The sequence below is a fragment of the Notothenia rossii genome, assembly GCF_949606895.1.
Source record: "Notothenia rossii genome assembly, chromosome: 2".
Lineage (NCBI taxonomy): Eukaryota > Metazoa > Chordata > Actinopteri > Perciformes > Nototheniidae > Notothenia > Notothenia rossii.
Genome location: NC_136904.1, coordinates 83,480,420 through 83,508,397, shown reverse-complemented (window position 1 = coordinate 83,508,397; position 27,978 = coordinate 83,480,420). Strand labels below are relative to the sequence as shown.

The 27,978-nt window shown below is 40.4% G+C and overlaps 1 long non-coding RNA gene across 1 annotated transcript in view; it reads right to left on the bottom strand.

The window, feature by feature from the left end:
* Positions 1-1,765: 1,765 nt before the first annotated feature.
* LOC307030329 overlaps positions 1,766-27,978 on the bottom strand; it is a 30,279-nt gene continuing 4,066 nt past the window's right edge. The window contains exons 2-3 of the long non-coding RNA XR_013805621.1: positions 2,570-2,688; positions 1,766-2,111 (exon numbers count right to left, since the gene is read on the bottom strand). This is a non-coding gene — a long non-coding RNA (uncharacterized lncRNA). The remainder of the gene's footprint in view (positions 2,112-2,569; positions 2,689-27,978) is intronic.

Genomic DNA, 27,978 nt, shown 5'->3' with positions numbered 1-27,978 from the left:
CACACACACGCACACACGCACACACGCACATAATTGAAAAGAGCCATGCACGTGGACACACAGCCTAAAATATACAAATGAATAATATCCATTACAGTAAAAAATATTTCACAATTAAAGTGTCCGCATATACAAGCATCATCATCTCTGCCTTTTCATTCATTTTATTCTAAATTCGCACAAACTTTTCTTTACTCTCTCACGCACACAACTTTGACTCACACTGACGCAATACGTGACAGCAGGGGAGCTCTAATAAAAAACATTATTTCATTATCAGGCTGCTTTAAATTGTTGTGAGCAATCTTTTTTTAATTGCAATCTTGAGAATGCATGCCTATTAACAACCCTGCATGTGTTAAATACTTTACAATAATTAGAAATGTAAATCAAGATAATGAAGCAAAAATGAAGTTACGAAATGCATACGCATGAATAATTTAGTTTATACAGTATATGCACAGTGCCACTGCTGCAGAACAGACAATGTAATGCTACTGAGGTGTGGTGAGGCATGGTATCTATCTATAGGTTAGACTCCTGTTAGAAGCCCAGGTACAATAAACAGCTAAGTATAAAACTTTCAGAGCTTTGAAAATTAGGTGTCTTTCTTAATTCAAATCTTTCTGGCAGACAACATTGAAATGTATTTTCAAAAAAAAAAAGAAAGGAAAATCAAATTTGAATAAATCTGACAAATGAATCCACAACTTCTTTAATGCAATAACACAAAATAAAGATTAAATGAAAACAGTACAGCATACAATGATTGCAACACACAGAAGAAGATAGATAGCTAAAAAGACAAAAAACTACTAATTTCAGGCAAAATGTCACACTATCCCTACGATGCTACTGCCAGTTCATATTTGCCCATTAAATTAACCAAGATCAGCCCGAGAGAAATGCCAGGAAAATGTCACATACATGACATATTTTTAACAAAGTCCTTGCAGAGATGGGCATCAAGCCAAGCTACAGGGTACATGTATGCTTTGCTTTAAATATTCCACCCCCTCAGTATTCCTCTGCTCCAGCAGGGAAGTGCCGGCACACATCGAGGCTCGGTGCCCGAGGGAGGGCCGGGGCAGAAAGAGGGTCTTCTGGTTGGCAACAGCAGAGAGACAGAGCTGCCAGTCTGAAGCAGGCAGGCCCAACCAGGCTAAACCCTGCTGGCAGCGGGACGAGGAGTGAGACGCACTGACCTGGAATCCGGGATGTTAGACTAACACTGCTAAATGATTAATTGGCAACAATGTCGATTAGGGCGACACCTTCATCTTTATTTGATATCAAACCAAGGAGGGTAGAGGGGGGCGGAGCATGAAGAGGGAGAGAGAAGAGAGGAAGAAGAAGAAAGAAGAAATAATACACTGCTCTAGTCTGAATCCCCCAAACGTTGTGGTGAGTGTGGGAATAGAAAGTGAATGAGTAGATCAGCCTGAGCACCGGACCCAAACTGCTCCGGCTCCTCAGCGGCTCAGAGGCTCATACAGACCACATTACAGGACTGTGGTTTGAGCAGAGAGTCAGCCCTGACTAAGAGAGAACAGTTGGGGTTTAACTAAGAAGCCTCTGTAGAGAATGTGCACAGGTTTATTACTGCTGGAAAACAGGACTGAGATCAGGTTATGTTTTTATTTCAAATTAAACAAGACTTAAAGTCCTGCTTTAGCGCTTTAATGTGTTTACTTCCTTCAATTTCACAGTGTTACAGTACATAGCTTTTTGATTCTGACTCTCAATTGTCTGTTTTATATTGTTTTTATTCATCGGTTTATCATTTTATGTATAAAACGAACAGTGACATTTTTACATAGCTAGTTCTTCCGGTCGTAACCTTAACATAATCAAAAATGAATGATGATAACACAAACAAAAGCAGTAAATCCTCATGCACCAATACATGTTTCAATTAATTAGGGGAGGTATGATTAGTTATCAAAATTGGAAAAGATTCATTCTGTAGATTGTTGCTTAATTCAACTGTTTCAGTGCAAAAGTCCCAGTACGTTTTATTGAAATCGAGCCATTCATTTTCGGATGCCTTGCCGCAAACCAAAGGGGTTGGTCCTGAGGTCAGATGCTCACCGTACACAGTCAGAACCATCCTGTGGGGAACATGAATAAAATAAAAGATTTTAAAAAAACATTGCGCCCTTATTTGACAGTTTGTGCAGCCTAATGCACAGACCGTGTCAGCTTCAGGATGAGCAATAATCTGTCGCTTGAAATACAAAAAAATGTACACAGACGTGTCCTTGCATGAATTAGTGCTACATAATGTGAGTATGCATTTGTTTGTGTCCAAATTTTGAAAAATGTATTTTATATGCAATTTTGCCACGGCTAAATGTACTTAATATAAATCTGAGACATCTGACACGCTGATTTTAGACATTTTTTATACTTATTATTGGCACTTCTGCAGGAGCAAAACCCAAATCTGCATAGATCTGCAGAGGTATTTCAGTATATATCTTCATGGCCAATATTTTCAGCTTGAGAGCTGAGTCTAAACCAAACAAACAAACAAACAAACAAAAAAAAAAAAATAGAAAATACATACAAATCAAGATGTTTTTGATCAAACCATTTTCGTCATTTTCGTATCCATGTCCTTCTGACAGAGCTCCGTGAGTGGAGATGCTGAATGTGGCATGGGGGTAGCGATGGTGTGGGTCGCAGCTGTAAACAAGCAAGGACAGCTGCAAAAAACCTGGCAACCAGCAACACCAGCTGGCAACCCAACAACTGCATCCAAACATCCACAAACAGTTCCTCTCACAAACTGTGTGTGGGCAGCGGATGTGTGCATCTTCATGCTCAGTTTCTATTGTGTGTCTATCATGTATTTACCCAGCATGCTGTAGGCTATGTGTGAACTGCGAGCCAGAGCTGTGTGTGGCACTGTGTGTGTGTGTGCAGCACAGAAACACAGACACAGAGAGAGAGGGGGAGGGGGGGATAGAGACGGAGACGAGAGGGTGAAGGAAGGGTCAGACTAAAGGGAACAAGTGGAAATAGTCTCATTTTCTCTCTCTATCAGTCTCCAGGGTTTTAAGTACTTCACTGTCTGATTTCCTCCTTTTTGTCATTCTGTCTCTAAAGCCTTGTCTGCACTTATGTGGATGAATTTTAAATTGCATAGTTTTCTCTCCCCATTGTGGCCTTTTATCCTCACTAATGGGAACTACAAATGCTCTTCTGAGTGGAAGTAAATGTAAAAAAACGATCCACTCTCCTGTTGCTTTAAGAAATAGGAAAAACTGAGATTTTTTTCAAACCCTTGTGTCTTATCAGCACAAACAGACATGGTTAAAACTTCTGTGTGGCAGCAGGATTACTTTTCCTGTTCATTTTATTACATAGTAAAGGAGCAAACATTTGAGTCTTATTTTTAAGTTTATGGCTCTGAACACATATCTTTCCCCTGACAGGTTAACCATGTAATCATAATTGTTGTTGGTTCCTGGTGCTTTCCATCAGCATAATGTGCATGTGGGCGCAGCTAATGCAAATGTGCACTTGTTAACTTCTGTACTTTGTGATTTGGATGTAAAATAAGCACAGGTACATCACTGCTTGAAGCCACTCATAATCAGCATCACCCGTATTCCCACATAATAACACTCAGACAGGCACTGCACTATGAGCTGAACCGCGATAAGCACCACACACTCTGTACACACACACACAGAACTTGAACACATGACAGAGCTAATTACATGAGATTTGAAGCGCAGGAGACACAGATTGAACAAACAAGCAGGACTGCCTCGCTCATATCTGCTGATATAACAGCAGCTTCTACTGAGCCGCCACACACACACACACACACACACACACACACACACACACACACACACACACACACACACACACACACACACACACACACACACACACACACACACACACACACACACACACACACACACACACACACACACACACACACACACACACACACACACACACACACACACACACACACACACACACACACACACACACACACACACACACACACACACACACACACACACACACACACACACAATGGTTTTATCAGCTTAAAGAGGGAGTTTGTGGTTTATTTAACTTTTTATTGTTTAACAGATGGTATAGAATACGGTGAAAACTATTAATTTGCTTTGCCGCGATGTATTGTCAGAGACATTCCCGCTCCTGTGCTTCTCCAAAATTCCAGGCACTAACGGAACTAAACGGGAAAAGTACGGCTAAAAGTACTCCGGTGTGAACGCGCCTATTGTGGTGATAGTGAGGTGATCATATGTGTAATTCGTGGCACAATTCAAACGGGATCGAAAAATAACTTTTCTCTCGCCATTGACTTCAATACATAATTGTTCCGAAATAAGGTCCGATGGAGGTCCACCGGAAAGGGAGGGACTTCGCCTCTCTATATAGGTTTTTGTGCATGTAAATGGTCTGCAAAAACTAAAATCAATAGAACCACTAGAGTGAGTTTCTTCTCCCTGCCTGAAATGCCTTGTTTGGACTCTATTGTTTATTTTGGAACAAAGTGACATCACTGTGTAACAAACAAGCTTCTATTGACTAGCGCTCCAACACATTGTACATGATAGGCTAAGGGGTTAGACATCTCTAATCAGTTGACCAATCAAAACAGAGGGAGTGTCATGGAGTGATTGAAAAGTATGGCACATAGAGGTTGAACCCCTTAGCAAGCTTACCAACTATTTTCCTGCTGTTGAGATAAAACCTCCAACATTGTGCATAATGAAACGAGATAGCGTTTGCTTGATGGAAATGGCCGATGGAATATTTATTGACTTCTTCACTAAAACAACATGAGTTTGTTTGGCTGCACTGTAAACAGATACACCAGCTGCTCTTCTGTTGTATTTCTGACAAAGCAGCTGCTCAAAGTGTTTGCTGTAGAACTAAACCACACTTGCTGTTACCACGGCAACCATGTCTGTCGCCACATCAAGCAGGACTTCAATCTTATAACTTTGAAACGGGGAAATCACACGCTGTGATAAATACAGGATGATAATTGGAAGATTAGATCCTTAAGCTCACCCCTGAAAAACGTGTTTATGAGCAATTTTTGCTGGCAAGAAAAAGTTTGTTTCCCTATTTCACTGAAGTTAAACTTAAATGATTTAAGGGTTTGGCTGCAGGTGACATTCAACATGTTAAAATCAAGATAAAATATTCGTGTCACTTTAAATAATGTCAACCACTGATGGCCGTACAATGCAGGAATTGTTATTGTATGGAAATGAATCTGTACTGGTGTTAACTCAGGGTCACAGGGCGACACAATCCCAAACAGGAGGCTGATAAAGACTGTGGAAATGTTGACACACACACGCACACAGATTTGCTGCATTCACACCTAGGATCAACATGAACATTTTTGTGATGACAGTGACTCTGACTCCTGGCGCCCACCTCCTCCTCACCTCTTCTTCACCTACTTTTTTCACTTCCTCCCACACTTTATCCTTCTCTTTTCTCTCACTCACTTCTCATCTTTCTCCCTCATCTCCTTCTTTGCTTACAGTTCCTACACCACCCTATTTGCCTCTTTCTTCACCTCTTTGTAGGTTACCTCCTCCTCTTCTTCAGCTCTTTTCTTGGGCCTTCTCTTTCTTCACCTCTTTTTGTTGCACATGTTCTCCTCCTCCCCCTCCTCCTCCTCCAGCCTCAACTCTTAATCACATCTTTTTCACTTATCAGCACCCTCCCTCACACCCTCCTCCTAATCCCATTCACTGAACGGCTCATCTTTTTAAAGTTTTATATTTTTCTCCACTCCCTCAAGTATTTTCCTTATCTTCTCCCTGCTGCCCCACCTCCTCGCCCTTTCTCTCCCCCTCCTTGTCTTTTCCCTCCTTCTTGTTTCCCTCTTAAGCCTCCTAGTCCTCATTACTTCTTCCCATCTGTGTCCACTCATCTCCTCCCCTTCATTACCTTGTCATATTTGGTGTCCTCTTTTTCCTCCTCCACCCTACCATGCTATTCTTCACTCCATCATTTTCTCTGCATTCTTCACCTCTTTTTGTAAAACCTTCTCACCCACTTGCTTTCTCCTCCCACTCTTCGTGTCCACCTGCCCTCTTTCTTTCCTGCCCTCCTCACTTAAATCTCTCCTCCTTCTCAACCGTAACCCTGTATGTCTTCCTCCATCTTATCATCACCTCTCCCTCAGTCACCTCACCCCCCTCATCCTCACTTCCTTCCCCCTTCCTGAAACTTGTGCCCTGTCTGCAGCTAAATAAAGTTACATAATGTATGTCTTCCTCTTCCTCCACCTTCCTCTCACCTAATCAAACATAGAGCGGAAACTGTCGAACAAACAGCATTGTTAGTTTTAGAAGCTGTACACTGGTTTGGTTACATATTACATGAAAGCGCCTCCTCCCAAAATGTTTGAATATGGAAACAACTGCTCTGTGTTGTCTTCTGTGTAATGAGCTCCCCGTGTGCCTCCGCCACATCTGGGCCATTAATAAAGAATGGGTAAGTAGGGGGGAGAAAGGGGGAGGGTGCCTGGTAGAAAAATAGAGGACACATGAAACACAAAGCAATACAGCCGACAGCGACGCCACGCTTTGAAGCATCTCCCACTGGGTGTGTGCATGTCATTGTGTGTGTGTATGTGTATGTGTATGAGTGTGTTTCAATAAGCTAAGGTAGAGTGAACTCACACACACAGAGCACCCACAAATGCAGAATAAACAACAGTTTGTCACTGTCACCTGCTAAATTCACAGAGGCAACTGGCTCCCTGCAAGTAAGAGTTCCCAAAAAAGACTATCTCTCTCTACACACACACACACACACACACACACACACACACACACACACACACACACACACACACACACACACACACACACACACACACACACACACACACACACACACACACACACACACACACACACACACACACACACACACACACACACACACACACACACACACACACACACACACACACACACACACACACACACACACACACACACACACACACACACACACACACACACACACACACACACACACACACACACACACACACACACACACACACACACACACACACACACACACACACACACACACACACACACACACACACACACACACACACACACACACACACACACACACATTGCCATTTTGAAGGATGATTAGACTGGTTTGTACTGGAACTTATACCTCCACGACCCAACTAGGATAAGCGGTAGAAGATGGATGGATAAGACTGGTTTGAACTTTATTTTCCCTTATCCTTGAAGGAACACTTCAACATTTTGGGAAATGTGCAGCACTGGCATCCTACCCACGCAGGCAAAATGTCTTGTCCAAACAGTGGTCTAAATCCGGTGCCAGCCTTGTAATGAATGCCATGTCAGAATCAACCAAAGAATGAAAGGATGGCACCGGCCCTCAGCTGGCTCCAGATTTAGTTGCTAACTGGAGCTGATTCTTATCCTAAATCAGCTTGTACCTCCGAAGCCATCATGACCCTCGCATCACATCAACATTTTGACCTCCAGTGCTTTTCACAGTGCTTTTCACACTTCACCCAATCACTGTCTTTTCTGGTTACTCACTGGGTATAGATGGTAAATGTACGTTAATAGATACAGTAACTTGTAATTATTTTTAACAAATATTCTTCGATTTGCTTTTGTTAAAAGTATTTATTGTATTTTATTTGAAATAACTATGTAAGCTAGCTAACTTACAGCAGATCTGCAATAATATTGGAAAGAATTATGCAATCACATTGTTCAAATAACGCAACAAAACGTACATTTTAGGTAGGTTTCCAGTGACTGTTGGCAAACTTTATAACAAATGTAAAAAAAGTGCTCTGGTCCCAGCTGTGTGCATCACCTTTTTAATGTCCCCTGGTTTCCGTTGTGTTTTGCTTTTTGCAGCATTTCGTTTTTGCAGCGTTTCGTTTCGTTTTTGCAGCGTTTCGTTTCGTTTTGGCAGCGCTTTTAGTAAACGCTGGGCATGTGTTGTCAAGTTGGTGAAGATGTTTCTTCATTTGCATGTGTTTTGGCACATTTGTGTATAGCTTTTGAATCTGCAGTACGTCTCTCCCAATGTAAATGTGTTGGGCCATTGTAACACGTTTGCACCTGTGGGCCACCATACTTTTGTACTCAAAAAAGCTAGTATAGAAGTGCATGGAGTGTCCACATGGTTGCCTGGAAACTGTGTTGATTAGTCCGTTTTTTTGTAAGTGTTTGTAGATGCAAAGGCAGCTGACAAATGAATAGCAACACAATTGGATTAGTTGGTTTCAATAATGACGCATGGAGTCGTTTCTGACGTTTTCTTTGGTTTCTGTTTTACAGTCAGTTATTTAACTACTGTATTTCTATTAACAGATATCCATAAACTGCTGACCCTTATTTTCAAGCATGTCCAAACTGCACACTGTCTCCATTAAGGAGGTAAAACAAAGCAAGGTACACTGGAACATCACAGCCAATTTGCTTGGCTTTTCCGAGCTTCCCTTGTCCAGCGATCTTCTGCCAGTATCCTCCAGTACAACCTTTCAATATGAGACAGCAGGTCTGTGTGAGTGTGTGTGTAGATCCTTCCCAGCATGTACAGTATCCAATTAAAGCCCAAACCCCAATTTACATTCTGCTGCTGCCTCGGCCAGGTGGCTGAAGGGAACAGAGCGAGGGAGAGAAGGGCTGAGAGGGAGATAAAGTTCTTCCCTCTAATTAAAACTGAAACATGGCTTCAGTCTGAAGGTGCAGGACACTTTTCCTCCCCGAGGCTTTATCTAGGTCAGCCTGGCTGTAAAGTGACATTCAGCAATACAACCAATGCGTGTGTGAGGTGGTATTTCAACCCAATTTTAAATTAGAAGCAGAATAAATCTCTTGATGAGAGCAGTATAGTTTATCTGAGTAGCCGAAACTCCAGTTTATACACAAGCATCAATGTCAGATAGTGACTACCCAGCTAGCGGGGAACGTTCTCACAACTTTGGCTAACGTTACCTATTGGTTCTAATAAGGTTTTAAAGAAACGTTTTAATCTGATGTTCAAAGAACCTTTTTAGTTTAGATGTTTATTTTTTCAAATAATGTTCCTATTAGGTTTAAGGTTAACTAAGACATAACGTTTTAACTGCAACATTCAGAGGATGTTTTGAGGATGTTATTGAGGCCTGAGATGACAGAAAGTTTTTTTATAAAACATTCCTTTAATGTGATATGTTAACAAAGGTGGAACGTTTTCCCTGCAACATTCTAAGGATGTGTTTTGGACGTTGTTGGGTAACACATTAAAGATGTTCTTTATAAAACGTTCCCTCAATGTTACATGATAACAAATGAAAAACATTTTCAAAGCAACATTCTGAAAAACATTTCAGGATGTTATTGAGGCCTGAGATGACAGAAAGGGTTTTATAAAACGTTCCTTTAATGTTACATGATAAAAAATGAAGAACATTCTCCAAGCAACATTCTGCAAATGTTTTCAGGATGTTATTGAGGCCTGAGATGACAGAAAGTGTTTTACAAAATGTTCCTTTTAATGTGATAAGTCAACAAAGGTGGAACGTTTTGCCTGCAACATTCTAAGGATGTGTTTTGGACGTTGTTGGGGTAACACATTAAAGATGTTCTCTTATAAAACGTTCCCTCAATGTTACATGTTAACCAAAGAAGAACATTTTGAAAGCAACATTTGGATAATTTTTTCAGGAGGTTATTATTTTTTTATAAAATGTTCCTGTGATGAGAAAATATTAACAGGGTCATGGTCAACGTCAGATTTATTTGTAGTGCACTTTAAAAAACAAAGTTGATGCATTTGTTTGAAAAGGATGTTTAAAAGAAATCTGATGTCACCACATTTTCGTTTTTAGAAAAAAATAATCACGTAATTCATGATATTGCATGTTTGCGTAGGCATGTCTGAGTTCCCAGATAGACATTGTTGGTTCTAAAAACATTTTGAGAATGTTACCATTCATTGTTCTAGGAATGGTTTCATCGAGAAGTTTTACTTTGGTTCCTAGAATGTACTTCTGAAAGGTAGGATAACGTTCTCTAAAAACATTCTTAAAATGTTTGGTGATAACATTGTTCGAACATTATACCCCAAGTGTTTTTGTTGTTTATGTACATACGTATCTCTATTGTCATATGGATGGAATAACACTTAGAAAACCAAAGACAGACATATAGAAGAATGGACCGACTATCACTGCCCGTCCCTGAAACCCCTGTTAGTGGGTTAGTGCCCCCCCCCCCCCCCCCCCAACTGCCTGCTAGTCTGCTCTACACGGCTGGGAGCAATCTCCAATCAACCACACCTGCAACCTGCTCGTCAGCCACACTATGAAAACCTGCAGCCTGCACTCATTCCCTGCCGGATTGTTGCCATGAACGGTTTGTTGCGTGCCGCTCTACCTTTTTACCAGCATATTCTTTGACAACTTTGCCTGCTTTTGCCTCACACTCATTTTTGTGTCTCTCCCAGGAGGAATCCAAGGCCTTCCACACTCCCAAGACCAGCCAGGCCTCTCAACCCACCCTGGAACAACTGTTTCCCACTGCCGCCATAACCAACCTCCACTCCCAGCTCACCTTTTCTAATAAACAAATGTTACTTTCACCAGCTGATTCCTAGTCATCCTTTTACATGTGCTAATAGTCAAATTCCAATAGTTAAGTCAACTATCATAATCATCCTAATGACCACAGTGGTCAGTCCACTTACCCAGGAATTTTGAGTTGAACAATTACAGGAATATTATGTCTTTATGTTCTAATAATGTAAACATACTTTAGTAAATTGTTACCACAGAACATTTGCATACTTTTTTTTTATCATAAACCATCTTATCCTTCTCTAAAATAATAACATTCTGGCAACATAAAAAATCTAACTTGCAGCTGAAATTTTTTTAAGAACAGTAGGGCATAATGTTCTAACAATGTTATCAAAAACATTTTAGGAAGGTTATCACCAAACATTTTAAGAATGTTTTTAGAGAGCGTTATCCTACCTTTCAGAAGAACGTTCTGGGAACCAAAATAAAACTTCCCGCTGAAAACGTTTTAAGAATAGGAGGGCATAATGTTCTAACACTTATCACCAAACATTTTAAGAATGTTTTTAGAGAACGTTATCCTACCTTTCAGAAGAACGTTCGGGGAACCAAACAAAAACTTCCCGCTGAAAACCTTCCTAGAACAATGACTAACATTCTCAGAATGTTTTTAGAACCAAACATTTCTAGCTGGGTACTCTTGCCGTTTATTATCAACAACAACAACCTCACACTGATACTCGTTAAGGTACAAAGAAGCGATGGAGATGGAGGTGCATTGTTATGTACCTATCAGGCCAACAACGGAGTCAATATATTGGCTATTTACCATTACATTTTTTATCTCCTGTATTCAATATGTTGATAAATGATAATGTCAGAATTTTCAACCAACTCTCTATCGCCACAGAGTGGTTTTACATCTTGTAGTTCATTGCTTTTGGTTTAACTTTACTGTTTTGATTCAGTCCTTACGTAGCTACCTGCCCAGCACCAAAGTAAGCAAGATTTGTTCTCTATCGATACATTTATGTTAATTTTGTGTATAACTCACCCATTTAAATTATGTTGAGACTTAAAAAGTTAAAATATTAAGGGAGGGGCTGCTTTGAGTGACGGTTTAGGGCCCTCACAGGTCGCTAACCGCTAGCTCCACCTCAGCTCTATTGATGATCCCCTCCTGTCCATTTTTTGTTTAGCCATTAGCCGGTAGTGCGCTGTGTCCTCACTGCAGAGATAGCGACAAAAAGTGCCACATGAAATGAATGTGCCAGTAATTAAACTCTACATTTTGAATAATATTGTGCATCAGCATGCATCCCTATTTTCTATTCTCATACAATGGATTTGATCAACATTTGAAAGCAAATTTGTTTGACCTTTCCTGATTTGTTAACTTCCCCTTTCCCTTTAACACTTGAAGTCATCAGGATAATACCCTTTGAGATGGAGAGAAAGTCTTCACATATTCTATTACAAAAGTGTATTATCCAACTTGGAAGGTATCACAGTTAACTAACGTGAATATTTGTCACTATTATTTGTATTTCATTGCATAACTGTTTATAAACCATGTCACATTGAAATAATCTCTTCAGCACCATGGACAGCAGCATTTCTAAACTCCTAACAGTCGAGTGTCTGCTTTCAGCATTATGAGTGCTCATTCAAAGATTAATTGGATTCAGTTCACTTTCACTTCAAACCATCAAAAAGTGGTAGTGAAACTTCTCCAGAGAATATTTATCTAGTCAAGTTGTATCATGTATCAACAAGTGGCGTGGTCTCCCATCGGGAAACCTGCTGTGATTGAATGTTTTGTTTTGTTGCCGGCTTCCTGTGTCATCGCTGTAATAAAATAATCAACACATATCTGTCAGGATGTCAGCTGGTTTTCACCCTGTGATCAAGTCTGTTTTCTGCTCCGTGTAAGTGTAACAAAACGGCTGTGTACTCTTTAAAAAACGAAATGCTGTGTTATTCATCAGCCTGGGGATAGATGCTATTCACATCTCATCTCTCACTCTGCATGTGTTCTGATTGTCTCTGCTAATCCCGGCTTGTTCAGGCAGGTGGGATGCAAATTCAGTTGCTCTGATTTGAATTTTCACGAGACGGTGATAGTCACTCATTATGTGTAGGCTGCGATAGTGTTGGTTGCATTTGCAAGTACTTTATTTAAATATATATTATATTTTTATAAGCTGCAATAAAATAATGATTGCTGCATCAACCATTCCTCATCACAGGAATATTTAAATCTCCTGTGTTATCAAATGTCTGGTTAAAAAAGCACCGTCACTTTTTGCTTTCCACAATATGAGCTGACTTGGAATCTTTTCAAACTATTTGTTATGATGTTTAGCATGTTTCAAGACAATTTTCTGAAATACCCCCTTAAGTCTCAGTTATTCACAGGAGATAAATCGTTATAATTAATATCAAAATACAAAAAAAAGATTTTTATTTATAAAATGTATGCATGGTATTTTGTGTTGAGTTAGATCATTTACAAAAAATAGGATTAACGATAAGTTTGAGGCTTATCCAATGTGTATTCAATGTCTCCCGACCACGCTGCACACCACACGCTGGGAGCAAGTGTGCAAAGACTATAGTTCAAAAGCATTCAGATTAAAGTAAAAAAAAAGATAAAGGTTTAATATATAATGTATGAAACTTCAAGCTTTTGTAATTCCAACCAGAAAGCACACTGGGCCAGGCCATACGGAAAATAGAACATCCAGGATCATTATATGTTTTTATATTAATTGTGTTAAGTAACATCCATGTTCAACATATCAACAAACACATCAGAAATGTAAGGTGTACTTGAGTGCATCCGAATGTGCCGTGGGGGGGTTTTGAGCTCAGCAGGTGATTTGACTCGCACACAATAACCCAAACACATGTTGCTCCTTCTACATGAAGAAGTGCTAATCAGTGAAATCAACCTCACCAGTCTGTACCGGTCTAATCAGACAAACACAATACACCTGTAGCCATGTTTCCATCCAAACATAGCACTAAACTGAACCTCATTTATAGAAAATCAATTAAATAAATATCTGATAAATCGGCATTTCTATTCACAACCATTATGTGAAAAATTCAAGTGGAGAGCATTGAAATAATCCGCCAGGTGCCATTTTATCATTGCAGAAGCGTATCCAGTGACCTTAGAAACAAAGACAATGATAATGTCTACTGTACTTACCTGCTAAAGGATAACATGAAACTGCATTATTTAGGTTGATCGTCCCATTAGATGGTGATTGGATGTGTTGCTCGTAAGACAGGTAGCCTTCATTTACACTTACATTTAAAACATTATTTTTGTACGAATTTTGTACCAGTGTACAATTTTCTCAAAGTTTGAAAGGTGTTGATTTCTGCATTGAGTATGATTTTGCAGGGACTAAACAGCACGGGGTGTGTGTGTGTGTGTGTGTGTGTGTGTGTGTGTGTGTGTGTGTGTGTGTGTGTGTGTGTGTGTGTGTGTGTGTGTGTGTGTGTGTGTGTGTGTGTGTGTGTGTGTGTATTGACAGGTAAAACATCTTGGATTTTACAAGACGCATTGGTCACCATGTTAAAATCTATTCAGGCGCTGAAACACATTGATGGGTTTTTACCAGGTTCTCTTCTCACTTTTTCTCTCGTCGGAGTGAGTTATGATCACAGCCTTATGAACACAAAATAGGCTGGCGCCCATATGCACACAAACACACCTCAGCCTTGGTCAAAGCCCCAGATGGTCGTAAATCGTCTTTTATGAGCAGGACTTGATGAAAGCGTTTCCCTGGACACTGGGTTTTTTTGCCCTCTGGCAGGCTGTTGGTTTATTTCTCCACACACCAGCGCCTTTATGTGCCATCTCTATCATTCTGCACTGACAAGGACCAGATACAAGCAGCAGTCCGCGTCAAATGTGCATGAATTATTCAGATAAACCCAAAAGCAGGTGCACAGCTCAAAGTTTGAACATTTTAAATGTGCAGAAATATTAGCTATCACTGTATTAGTTTTGTCACTGTTGTCAATTGAACTGATAAGGGTAAAACATATCACAAAATATTGATCTAGTCATCAAAATCCCTTAGTATGTTAAGGAAAAGCTTGTTGCCTTTTTTTGTAGTACGAACAGTGAAAGAGAACCATATACCGTCCATAACCATATAATATATCGCTGCAAAGGATCCTATAATTTCTCCTATCTGGTGGTTCTAAGTCTCCGCCATTTTTCATTGCCGTGACACATTTTTGGTCACCTTGTACTGCAGTGAGCGTGTCACTTGGAAAACCAAGCTTCCCCCTACTCTCTCTGCTGATTTGTCAACTCTGAGAAGAAAGACAGGAAGGAGGAGAATGCAGGAGGGAAGAGGTTGATGGAGACGGAGAGGTCTGCAGTCCCTCGAGACTTCGCTGTGCTTCAGATGAGCTTTCAGAGAGCAGACGGAGATAAATAGAGGAGAGAAAGATCGAGATGGAGGCTGATAAACGGGGGGTCTGGGGGTATGAGGGAAGGAGTTGATTAAAAGAAGAAAAGGAAGCAGTGTGGAAGAGATAAATTTGAAGAAGAAGAAATAAAAGTGCCCCTAAAACATTTTTAGGGTGCTGCTCTTTCTTCTTCTTCTTTAATTTGCCAGCAGCTCTCTCTGACACGGTGTGAAATAATGTTGCTTTGTCTCTTTCATTCTTTTTCCTATCGCTTCTCTGCTGCTCTAATAGACCTCCGAACAGACCTCCAAACAGACTGTGCTCTAGATAGCACACCTTAACAATGCTGTTAATGACAGGGAAAGAGATTGGAGAAATAAATTCCTAATAAAACAATACTCCTTACCGTTCGATTTAGCCATAAAAAAGGGTTTGCAAGAGCTTAATTTAAAAGCACATTCATTTGCTTGTATAGACAATGAAACTACAGTCAGTCAACTAAATTAAAATCACAAATCATCAAAGTCATTCTTTACCTTTAGACTAGCCTGGTTCCAGATCTTAATCACCATTCATATTTCTCATTTGTTCTTAGACACAAACAGGTCTGTTGTTGCACTCATTGGATGGACGGTTGTCCAATGAATGCTTTAGGATTATCAATAAAGATGTCATTTCCATAGAAATAGAAACATGTCCTAAAATAATTGAAAAGATGGACGCCGGTGGACAGGATGTTTCATGAAAAACGTTAACTGCTTGTGGTAACCACTACCACAGTTTCTGATGAAAGAAATAATGTTTTAGGGTAAAAAAAAAACATAACACCTATCCAACAGAAATAGGCTATCATGAAAATAATGTCAGACGTAAAAATAATAACATCAAGTGTTCATCAAGCTGGGTATAGACGGCCCTCAAAGGGTAAAGTTTGCTTCGTTCGTCCAAGCACAAAGTCTACAGACATGGGCAGAGGACGGATCAGCCTCCTCACAGAGACCCAAATGGTGCATTAAGGTGATCCTCTTCAGCCTCTAAAGTTTAAAATGTCCGTGTCTGACTACAAGAGTTTGCATTGAAACCAACCGGCGGCATTCCAAGACAAATCAGGATCAACAGGGCAGTGTGAGACTCAGTGTGCCTGTGAACTCTGCTTCTGTTGGGTGTCTGCATGTTCCACTATATGCCAGTGTTAGCACCTGTGTGTGTGTCTAAGGAGGCATCCACATTGGAGCAGGGCAATTTGTTTTCTGTGATGCGTGACCTGTCACAACATGAGGCAAGCAGAAAAAGCCTTGGGCTGAAGTTGCAATTCAAACCTTTTTATCCCATTCTCACAGTGCCTGTAGTCTCTAATTTCACCCAAAATTATTCCATGATGCCTATAAATCGTGAATGTAATAGCTTTGTGGTGAAGGCACGGTGTATTCTGCGCTGGCTGGATGCACAGCGGGGACACTGGGACCCCACGGAGCCCTTTAGCTCTTATTATTTACGTCCTGCTGGGGCTCTTTCATTGGTTCAGTTGATGTGAGTGATGACCACCTGAACACAAACACCTGAGAAGCACAAAATGGCTACCTGATAAAGTACATCCTGATAGTACAAGTCTATAAGAGATGTTTTAAAATTTGATTTTCCACTTGCCATTGGTGCAAAAGCTAGCACCTCAACTCAAGGTTCAACTCTTTCTATCCTCGTCCCTCTTCCTGATGTTTCTTTTTCTCAGTTGCCCTTATCTCTTGTTGTGTACAAACTTGGCCAAGGGTCAACACATTTTATACAGGAGGGAAACTATTCCTCCGAGTCTCTCCCTCTGGCTCTCTTTGTTTTAGCAAAGGCTAATTGGATCTCTCATTAACAGTGTAGCAACCTTCAGCTGTTAATGATGTGGAACTTTTTGATTTGGCTACAGGCTGAACAGAGGAGTAGGGAAGTTTGTCCGCTATGTCGGGATCAAATTAGGGAGGTGTGGACGCAGTGCAGAGGAGGAAGTGGTGTTTCCCCTCTTCATTTTGTTGTGTTTGCTGCCATTAAACCGGCCCCAGGGGGATTTATCTGAGATGCATTATGCAGTTTGCCCTTTGACAGAGACACTTTTTAATTCTGTGCAACCTATGTCAGTCAAATAAAGGTTAAGCAAGTTGAATAGACTTTCTTTTAATATCAGTGCAAGCTTAACGGAAAGGGGCAAACACTCTTACTGATTGGTTATGTCTGTAGTTCCTTATATTCTTCATATAAAACCTACAGTAGAGGGTTTTGTGTCACACAGACAGACATCACTCTGTTTGTAGAGCTGGACGGATGGTGATGTGAAATCTGTTAACAGCCATCACACACTTCACTGTGAGCACCCTTCACTAAATGACTGGCTGCCCTTCTGCACACTCACACTGTCAGCTGTAATGGCATTTAACCAACCAGCTATATGGGCCCGAGTGTGTGTGTGTGTGTGTGTGTGTGTGTGTGTGTGTGTGTGTGTGTGTGTGTGTGTGTGTGTGTGTGTGTGTGTGTGTGTGTGTGTGTGTGTGTGTGTGTGTGTGTGTGTGTGTGTGTGATCACTTTGTGGATACAGTGGCAGTTTCTTTAAATATTTATTTCATGTAGGTCTATTCTGACATCTGGGAACATATATTAAGTGGTTTTTGACCTTTCAGGCCGATGGAAAATAAACCAGAGGGCTATTCATGTCCTTTTTTATTATTTGAGGCATAGTGTATCTCCTATTGTATTCTCCTTTTATTGTAACTTGACATTTGGCTCTTTCACTCCTAAGAGGTTAGGTCAAGAGTGTGTTCACTGTGAATGTCGGAGCCACTGACAAAAAAGTGTAACATCTTTTTCTTATTTAAACTACTGAGCTTCTTCACATTTCAATTGCTACAATAATTTTTGAGGCAAAGAAAAATTACAAAATAATTTAACTATTTTATTTTATTAATTTGCCCAAAAAAAACAAATAGACAAATATAAGTTAAACATGGCCTTGACTGATAGCACTATTATATTTGTATCCCAAATGTCCTATATCACAATATCATTTATTATTTTGACCACAATAATCTTGCAATGAAAACCTGATATTATGAAAGCCCACATTAACCTAATATTTGTGTGCTCAATTTAAACGTTATGTTCCAGGACCAGGTTGTGGTGACTCACACTTTAAACAAATACATGTTATCTATAGTTTCACACCTTCACTCATTAACTGCTGACTCCTCACTATTCATAACCAGTCGGTAGGGCGGCAATTTATCAACTGCATCAGTTACATCAACAACTTGAGGTAAGACCACTAAGGTTTGTATTCATTAAATCAAACCTTAGAGTTATCGTCGTTTGAATCGAAGCTCGACACTAATGTAGCCCCGTCTGCCCAGGAACGAAAATGTATTCAGGTCTATTGCTCAGCCAATGACACACTGTACAGAGTGCTGACTACAGCAGATCATGTTCTCTCAACAGCATGAGGGGAGCTACTGAGCTGTTAGCTTAGCAGCCAGTGGACAGCTGCATTGTGTTTGGATATGCAAGTGCAGACAACTGTTTATGATCAAATTAGAATGTATCTGTAGAGTGAGACTTACAAGTGGAAAAGAGTTCGATACGCTTGCAGTCCAGACGGGCTGCAAATTGTATTCATTAAAAATAACAATAGTCGTTGCAAGGGCATCTGATTTGTACTCTGAGTTCAGTATTTTTAGTTTCCTATATACATATCTATATAAAGTGTTCAGGTGAAAGGGCTTGTAGTTTGCAAAACAGGTCTAATGTTTGTCCGCTCTTTGATGATCACTTTTCGTGAGCTCTTTGCCCAAGGAGTCATCCTCATGATGTTAAAAGATTTTGAAGTTGCTTTTGAGATACACCTGCAGTGCAGAGCAGTCTCTTATGACTCCATTAACCTAATTCTGGTCATTAATATGGAAGACTCCAAGACGCATGCAACAAGCAATAAATCAAAACCGACCTTGAGAGGTCGAGCTGTTGAGACTCTTTTCTTCGATGCACTTCAAAGCGCTCCACAGGGTCTGAGCTGGCTACCTGGAGCTCCTTTACCTCCAGGATTCTAAACACACCTTGTTGCACAACATCAAAATCAAACCTCCTCGCTTACTTCAAAATAAATATCTTTTCTCTGAGGCTTTATCATTTGGTTCAATGATCTTTAATTTAAACTGAAAGGTGATTTAATCTGTGATATTTTAGAGTTTGTAGTTTAAGTTTAGCAGTTGAAATTGATACCTTTTTGTCAAACATGCAGTAAACACATTTGTTTTCTGTTGCTTATTGATCTGAAATCTCCATCCTTAGATTCAATCCATCATTCGCTTAGATTTTGGTTCAAACTCTCCGATCTGTTCAATGTCACAGGAGCAGGATGAAGATGAAGATGAACTCAGTGAAGCGGACCACCATTGCGGTAAGCATGTTGTAACTTCCGGTTGTTGTTGTCATCTCCGGGTATCCCGTGTGCCTGTTCTGTTGCTGATAGCTTATTATCTTAACTTAATCGATCGTTTTAAAACTCTTGATCACGGCAACTGCCTGACGTTGTAATCACACGTTACTACAGCTTAAGCACTCACAAACTCTCCTTCTCTTAGCGACTGTAACTCCACAGTTGCCTACACTCTTTTCGGGTTTGCTAACGGTAGCTACTTTAGCTTGATGGCTAGTGTGTTAAATGTAGTATAGTTGTTAGGTTGGAGGCGGGAATCATAGCCATAGAAGCCCGGCTCCGCATCTTAGAAAATAACTCAGCTACAGTAAAGCCCATGTTAGCCGGTGCGGACCGGCAAAAGGTTGCTCCTCTTAGCCGTCCTCCGGCAACTCCCGAGCAGCAGGGAGAATGGGTGACTGTTCAGAAGGGGCATAACGCGAAACCCGCAGGTCCCCACCAACCCGTTCACGTATCTAACAGATATTCCCCACTCAGCGAGACACCCGCTGAGAAGCCAACTCTGGTTATTGGTAGCTCTATTATGAGACACGTGAATTTAGAGACCGAAGCGTCCACAGTCACATGCATTCCGGGGGCCAGAGCGGGCGACGTTGAGGCGCATCTTAAACTGCTGGCTAAAAATAAACGTAAATACAGTAGGATTGTTATTCACGTCGGTGGTAATGATGTTCGTTTACGCCAATCAGAATGCACCAAACTTAATGTGGCGTCGGTGTGTAGTTATGCTAAAACAATGTCGGACACCGTAATCTTCTCTGGTCCCCTCCCCAATCTGATCAATGATGACATGTATAGCCGCATGTCATCATTTCAGCGCTGGTTGTCTTGGTGGTGCCCAGCAAACAATGTGGGCTTCGTGAATAATTGGACAGCCTTCTGGGGAAAACCTGGTCTGATTAAGAGAGACGGCATTCATCCTACTTTGGAAGGTGCAAATCTCATTTCGGCAAACATTTCAAACATTTCAGGGCTCTGTGGACTTAATCCATGACAAACTGGAGTTGAGACCAGGAGGCAGAGTCGCAGTCTCTGCGCTCTCTCCTAGGCAGTCATCCATAGGAATCCCGAACCCAATAAAATACCCAATATTAACGGTGTGTGTGTCTGCCCAAGGACAATTTAAGGTAAATCCTAATAGAGGTGTCATACATAATAACCTAATAAAAGTAAATGTAACAACTACTACAGTGCAACAAAACAGGAAGATTAAATGTGGTCTCTTAAACATAAGATCTCTAGCATCTAAAGCAATACTGGTAAATGATTTAATATCAGATTATAATATATGCTGTCTCACTGAAACTTGGTTGAGACATGAAGAATATGTCAGCATAAATGAGGCCACTCCACCCAGCCATATCAATACTCATATTGCCCGAGGCACGGGCCGAGGAGGTGGAGTTGCAGCAATCTTTGACTCAAGTTTACTTATCAATACTAAACAAAAATTAAATTATACCTCCTTTGAAAGCCTCATTTTCAGTCTTACGCATCCGACCTGGAAAACTTTGCAGCCAATCTTATTTGTTACAGTGTACCGTGCACCAGGTCCTTATTCAGAATTCTTATCAGAATTCTCTGAGTTTTTATCAGCTTTGGTTCTTAAAACAGATAAAGTAATTATCGTAGGTGACTTTAATATTCATGTTGACGATGATAAAAATAGCCTTACTGTTGCATTTAACTCTATATTAGATTCTGTTGGTTTCTGTCAGAGTGTAAATAAACCAACCCACTGCTATAATCACACTCTTGACCTTGTTCTGACTTATGGTATTGAAATTGAGCAACTATTAGTCGAACCGCATAATCCTGCTTTATCCGACCATTTCTTAGTAACTTTTGAAGTACTGTTACTAGACTACAAAGCATTAGCCAAAAGCTCCTGCAGCAGAAACCTATCTGTTAGTGCTATAGCCAAATTTAAGGAAGAGATTCCACCAATACTTAACTCGATAGCATGTCTGCATGTAGGGGAGGAAACTTATACAAAATGTACACCACCCCAAATTGATCATGTTGTTGATAGTGCTACAGATGCACTGCGAATAAAATTAGACTCTGTTGCTCCTTTGAAAAAGAAGAAAATAAAACAACATAGATTAGCTCCATGGCAGAATGCCGAAACCCGCAAAATAAAGCAAAAGTCGAGACAACTTGAAAGGATATGGCGTTCCACTAAACTTGAAGAATCTCGTTTAATTTGGCATATTACACTCAATGAATATAAGAAAGCACTGCGTAAAGCGAGAGCAGCATACTACTCTTCATTAATAGATGAGAATAAGAATAATGCAAGATTTCTTTTCAGCACTGTAGCCAGGCTGACAGAGAGCCACAGCTCGACTGAGCCTTCTATTCCCATAGCACTCAGTAGTAATGATTTTATGTGCTTTTTTAACGATAAAATTGTTACTCTTAGAAACAAAATCAATGACCTCTTGCCTTTAACCAGTATAGTGTTATCAACAGCTCCCGGAAACGTAAGTTCTAATATTACACTAGATAGTAAACTAGAATGCTTTTCAGCCATAAACCTTGAACAATTAAATTCAATGATTCTCTCTTCTAAACCATCAACGTGTATCTTAGACCCGATTCCAACTAAGCTGTTAAAAGAAGTTTTTCCATTAATTAGCACTTCTTTATTAAATATTATGAATATGTCTTTATTATCAGGCTATGTTCCACAATCATTCAAAGTAGCAGTGATAAAACCGCTTCTTAAAAAGCACAACCTCGATTCAGAGGTTTTAGCCAACTATAGACCTATTTCTAATCTTCCGTTCCTCTCAAAGATTCTTGAGAAAGCAGTCGCAAAACAGCTGTGTGATTACTTAAAAAACTATGATTTATTGGAAGATTTTCAGTCTGGCTTTAGAACACAACATAGCACAGAGACAGCTCTGGTTAAAGTCACAAATTACATTCTAATAGCCTCTGACAAGGGACTTGTCTCTATTCTTGTCTTGCTCGATCTTAGTGCTGCATTTGATACTATCGACCATGATATCCTATTGCAAAGACTAGAGCACTTAGTTGGCATACAGGGAACTGCATTAGGCTGGTTTAGGTCCTATCTATCTGAACGCTCTCAGTTTGTACGTGTCAACGATGAATCTTCCATTCAAACCAAAGTTAGCCATGGAGTGCCACAGGGCTCAGTGCTTGGACCTATTTTGTTCACCCTATATATGCTTCCGTTAGGCAATATTATAAGCAATCATTCTGTAAACTTTCATTGTTATGCGGATGATACTCAACTATATTTATCAATCAAGCCTGATGAAATTAATCATCTAAATAAAATTCAAGACTGCCTCAAGGACTTAAAAACGTGGATGACCTTACATTTTTTGATGTTAAACACGACCAAAACTGAAGTTATTGTACTTGGCCCGAAGAATCTACGAAACAAATTATCTAAAGATATATTAACTATGGATGGCATTAATTTGGCCTCCAGTGAGACTGTAAGGAATCTTGGTGTTATATTTGATCAGGATTTATCCTTTAACGCCCACATAAAATCAATTTCAAGGACCGCCTACTTCCATCTACGTAACATTGCAAAAATCAGGCATATCTTGCCTCAAAACGATGCAGAGAAACTAGTCCATGCATTTGTTACTTCAAGGCTGGATTATTGTAACTCCTTATTATCAGGGTGTACCAAGAAGTCAGTCAAGTCGCTTCAGCTGATTCAAAATGCTGCAGCTCGTGTACTAACCAGAGTTAGGAAAAGGGACCACATTACTCCTGTTCTGGCTGCCTTACACTGGCTCCCTATAGAACACAGGATAGAATTTAAAATTATTCTTCTCGCCTACAAAGCCCTTAATGGGCAGGCGCCATCTTACCTTAAAGAACTCATTATACCCTATTGTCCTACTAGGGCATTGCGTTCCAAGAATGCAGGGTTGTTGGTTGTTCCTAGAGTCTCTAAAAGTACAATGGGAGCCAGAGCCTTTTCTTATCAAGCTCCACTTTTGTGGAATCAGCTTCCAGTTTGTGTTCGGACGGCAGACACCCTATCCGTTTTTAAGAGTGCGCTTAATACCTTCCTTTTTGATAAAGCTTATAGTTAGGGCTGATTAGATTCAGCCCCTAGTTTTGCTGATATAGGCTTAGTTTGTCGGGGGACATCTTACTTCTTCCTTCTCTCTGTCTATACCTGTGTACTCATGTTCCGATTAACCCAGCTTCCCCAAATTTCTTTCTTTTGGTGTCTATATACGCCGGGATCCGGAGTCATGGATGATCCTGCGGTCCTGTGTCATGGATTGCGAGTCCTGGATCTTGAGTCGTGGCTGTGGTCCTGGATCATAAGTCCTGGATGGATATACTCATGGATTCATCTTCCTATTATACACACATGCATTTCCAAACATTTGGACTACCTATGTTGCAAATGTATTATCTTTTCAATTTACACACGGCATCTATTGCACGTCTGTCCGTCCTGGGAGAGGGATCCCTCCTCTGTTGCTCTCCCTGAGGTTTCTCCCATTTTTCCCTTTAAACTGGGTTTTCTCTGGAAGTTTTTCCTTGTACGATGTGAGGGTCTAAGGACAGAGGGTGTCGTATTGTCATACTGATATTCTGTACAAACTGTGAAGTCCACTGAGACAAATGTAACATTTGTGATATTGGGCTATATAAATAAACATTGATTGATTGATTGATGGATGCATGAGTTTATAAGGACTGATCAGAACATCTGATTATTAGGTTCACGCTGTTCTTTAGTGATTTGATCTCGGAAAATAGCTTAAATACCCAGAAAACTCAGACCACAGAGGAAGTTAGAGCTTGGGCATAACAACACATCTCTGAATTCAGGGTAGTTTTTCTGCCACTGCAAATTGCAGTTTTTAATTCCCTGCAGATCTTTTACATTTCGCCCTGACCTTTTTAAAATGACCAGGAAATGGGAGGTGTATTCATTTCCCCCCTCTCATTGTTGCTTCTTCCTCCAAATTATCATTTGACCTTCACTGCTGGCCGAATTCCTCTCCGCAGCTCAGTAAGGATGCTTGGGTGCAGTCGACACACGTAAAGTCAAAAAGACTGGTTTCAAAGTATTTGCTCCAAAAAGAAAATGCAAAAATAATTTGAGAATATATAGTAGAATAGTTGCTGTTTTACTAAAGATTACTCATACAAATACTACAGGAAGACGGTTAAAAACAGAAAGACATATTTATATTCATTTTTTGGTTGAGCAAGACTTGAGCTGGTCTTGTTTTAAAGTGGATCTTCTCTGTTGGGTGTGGTCTCTAATTCTTGTAACCACACTCAATGGCATGTATGATCACAGTATGGTGCACTGGTTAGTACAGTACTTGCACAATGGGTGTGGTAGAGGTAGAAAAAGCTAACCGTGAAACAGCAGAACAAGGATTAGGTGCCTAGGTGTGGTTTCTCTTGAAATCCTGAATGATTTCTGAACAAACACTATTGACAACGCCTATATTACACATTGGAAATACATGAAAGGGTTTGTTGTACAAGCTGAATGTGCTTTGTTGCATCCATGCAAAAGCTGCAATGAAGGACATGAAAAAGCAAAAGGAATTCACAATGTACATTTTGATATCTGCTAAATTTCTAGACATCAAAACTGCAATCTGGGAAAGAAAGAAGCCTTCTTCAAAATGTAATTGAGCTGTATGGCAGACATTTCACAAAGATAGGCGCTCGTGTTGGTGATCAACTCAGGTCAAGTTTACCGAAAGTCATACACACAGTTTCTCATTTTTACAAACTTAAAACACACCTCTATAAGATAATTTACATAATTTGTATATGACACTTTTTAAGGGAGATTAAAGTCAGTGCTAAACAATTTTCTTGCAAAAAGTCTCCTTTAAAAAGGTACCCAACAAACCATGCTATAATATAAGACTGATTATACTGATTGATTTTACCAGTCAATATCTTTGAGGCATATGCATTTTTCTTAAAGATGGTATTCACTGCAATATAAGGGAAATATTTGAAGAGTTATGATAATTGGCTTATTACAGATTTGCCGTTGAGATTGAGTGGCTATTGTTTTAGATTGATTTGAAATAGGGTTTCTTTCTTTATTGTCATTATTAGTCTAGCAGATATGTGAAAGAATTGTGCTTTTGATGATAAAAGCATGACATTTGGCACACTGTTAGAGCATGCCCTAAGGAAGATTTTTGGCTATAGGGCCATCGCAAATTTGTCCAATGGCGGTCATTTTCAAAATGGCCGCCATTGGTTATTATTTTACCAGTAGTTTAGGATCTAGACCACCTAGGATCTTGATTCTGGTGGCTAATCCTACATTTTCAAAGATGGGGAATGCATTGGTACTATTTACAACATGCTAGAATGTAGCTAACTATATGTATCTGGTATTCAGGGAACAAAATACACAGTAAACCTTTAACATATTTATTATGGTGAAGTCATACATGTTACATCATATATATGAAATATTACAGGTTTTCAACTAAATGCAGACTTAGTTCTGAAAACACAGTCCACCACAGTGACAAAGGGCAGTGTACTGAATTGCTACCTTGACACATTCAGGAGGAGTTCACGACAGGCCTGGGTCGATTGGGCTGCTGTGATTGCCGGCTACTACCACATCCATGTCAACTGTGCGTATTGACACCTTGCTATACCCTTCCTTCACAGCATCTCCTAGGTGCAGTAGGATGCGGGTATCAGCCTCCTCATGTGTGCATGTTGCAAGTACTGATTATTTATTTGCCAGTGTTGAGGGCTGTCACACTGGTTGCCAGGAAGAAGAACAGTTCAGCCTTCTTGTCTTCAATGCGCAGAAACTCTGGCCAGTTTCCAGGAATGACACTGGATGGCTCAACACGTCTATGAACTCCCTTCCCTCTCTGGCTGCGTGTTTCAGCCTTCAGACTTTCGGGGAAATATTCATCCCACACGACATCAATTCTGCTGACATGCTCCAGCTGAGACAGGATGTATGGTGAGAATGCTTTCTGCGCATAATAAAAAAACGTCTTAGCAGCACCAGGTCGTAGCATGTTCACAAGAGTAGCCCCATCAAGGATGAGGCATTAACTGTGTGGTGGGATGCATTCTCTTGTAAAGAAATCAGGTCCTCCAAACAGCCCACCAAGTCTGAGTTGGTACCAGTTCTGAGCTCGCCCATTTGTGACAATGATGATGGATATGCCTAGTTTTTAAGTTTCTTATATTTCACATAATTAATCCCAAAAAACTCATCCAGACTTCCATCACGTATCTCAGTTACAATGTACAGCCTAGAGAACAGAGAACAGTCATTCTTCAGAGATGAGAGCTGTTGTTGGGACCTGGACTTATCTTGGACTGGAGGCCGGCTGAATAGAGAGAGGTTTTTCCTTTTAATGGGATCTTTGATGGGCTTTTTCTGTTCGACCAGGCGCTCACTGACATACAGTGGAGGAAATAAGTATTTGATCCCTTGCAGATGTTGTAAGTTTGCCCACTTACAAATAAATGAACAGTCTATAATTGTAATGGAAGGTTTAATTTATCAGTGAGAGTAAGAATATCAAAAAGAAAATCCAGAAATGTACATTATATAAAAGATACAATTTGATATACATTAAACTGTGGGAAATAAGTATTTGATCCCTTTGCAAAACATGTGTTAGTACTTGGTGGAGAAACCCTTGTTGGACAGCACAGAGGTCAGACACTTCTTGTAGTTGGTCTCCAGGTTTGTGCACATCTCAGGAAAGATTTTGGTCCACTCCTCTCTGAAGATCCTCTCCAAATCCTTAAGGTGTTGAGGCTGATTCTTGGCATCTCAAAACTTCAGCTCCCTCCACAGATTTTCTATGGGATTAAGGTCTGGAGACTGGCTAGGCCCATCCATCACCTAAATGTGCTTCTTCTTTGGCAGCTCCTGTGTTGCCTTGACCGTATGTTCAGGTGTATTGTCCTGCTGGAAGACCCATCTATGACCCTTTTCAGTGTCCTGGCTGAGGGAAGGAGGCTATTGGCCAAGATGTTACAGTACATGGCCCCGTCCATCCTCTCCTCGATGCAGGGAAGTCGTCCTGTCCCCTTAGCAGAGAAACACCCCAAAATTATAATGTTTCCACCTCCATTTTGGTGTCATCTGACCACATCACCTTCTACCAAGCCTTCTCTGAATCATTCAGATGTTCATTGTCAAATTTCAGAAGGGCCTTTCATGTTCTTCTTGAGCAAGGGACCTTGCGGGCGCTGCAGGGTTTGATCCATTATGGTGTAGTGTGTTACCAATAGTTTCCTTGGGTCTGTGGTCCCAGCTGCCTTGAGATCATTAACAAGTTCCTCCCTTGTAGTTCTTGGCTGATACCTCACCTTTCTCATGATCATCAATACCCCAAGGGGCGAGATCTTGTGTGGATTCCCAGACCGAGGGTGATTGATTGTTGATTGACGTCCATTTTTTTCCCTTCCATTTCCGAAT